The sequence below is a fragment of the Tupaia chinensis genome, unplaced genomic scaffold (genome assembly GCF_000334495.1).
Source record: "Tupaia chinensis unplaced genomic scaffold, TupChi_1.0 Scaffold144097_1, whole genome shotgun sequence".
Taxonomy (NCBI): domain Eukaryota; kingdom Metazoa; phylum Chordata; class Mammalia; order Scandentia; family Tupaiidae; genus Tupaia; species Tupaia belangeri.
The window spans coordinates 5060-6459 of NW_006203951.1; positions in this window are offsets into that span (position 1 = coordinate 5060).

A 1400-nucleotide genomic window follows, 5' to 3' on the forward strand; every position below is an offset into this window, starting at 1 on the left:
CATGCACCCTATAGCAAAAACCTCTCCAAAAAAAGAAAAAGAAAAAGAAAAGACATGTATGTACTAGTAGTCAGAAAACAGGAGCCCTTGTTTCTTACGATGTGCTGATACTTTTCCTCGAGAGAGATTTTTTTCTACAAGGTGCATATGTTCACCAGAGAGTCAGAGAGACAAAGAGAGAAATCACCTCCCCAGGGGAATGGCCACACTGCAATCCCTTCTCCTCCATTCTCCTCTCAGGATCTTGGGCACACACACACATGCGCCTGGCATGAGCTTGAAGCCCGCGGTCAACTGCTTGGGAGTCCAGCGATGTAACCATGACACCCTCCACAGGTCCCCAAACCCATGTTTTTATCATTGTGGTGAGAAAAGATACTAAGTATGATTTCAGTCTTTGTTTTTCCCTAGGCCTCATGGCCATGCTGGAGAAAGACAGAGAGAGATAGAGAGAAGAAAAGTGAGAAGTCACTGCCCAGGGGAATTCCATGCTGCAGTCCCTTCCCCTCCATTCTCTTCTTGGGATTTTGGGCACGCATACACACATGCACATGCCTAACATGTTGCTATGATTTCAATCTTAAATTACCTTTTTTTGGTGGCCTAATGTATGACCTGTCCCGAAGACTATCATGCATTCATTTAGAGAACGAGATATAATTCACAGCTGTTGGATGGAGTGCTTTGTCAATGTAAAGTTAGATCCATTAGGGTCTAGAGTGCAGCTGAAATCTGATGTTTATTGATTTTTCTGTCTAGCTTATCTGCCCCTTGCTGTAAGGGATATTGCAGCCCCCTGCTGTTGTTACATTACAGTCAATCTTTCCCTCTATTTCTATTCATCTTTGCTTTCTGTGTGTAGATGTTCCAGTATTGGGTGCATATAAATATTTTAACGAGAATTTATTTATTTATTTATTTATTTATTTAAATTTGAACAGAGAGGGACAGAGTGAGTGAGAGAGAGAGAGAAAGCTGCCAGGTCTGGGACTTAAACCACAATAGGCCATGTGGAAACCCAGCACCCTAAACCACCATGCCACCTGCCGGCCCCATGTGCATATGAATTTATGATTATTCTATTTTTTGGCAGAATGGACCCCTTTGCCAAGATGTGATACTTTATTACTTTTTTAAAATTTAGTTATTATTATTATCAGATTTGCTATAGGGCACATGTACTCACCAGAGAGAGACAGAGAGAGAGAGAGGGAAAGTGAGAAAGCAAGCTACCAAGCGTTGAGCAGGTGGCATAATGGTTATGTCGCTGGACTCCCACATAATCATCTGCGGTTCAAGTCCCAGACCTGGCGGTTTAAAACTCACACCGGGCAGGGGCCCTGCAGCGGTCCCTGCGCGCCACACCCCCCAGCCCTGCGTGGGCCCTGCCCTGCCCCACG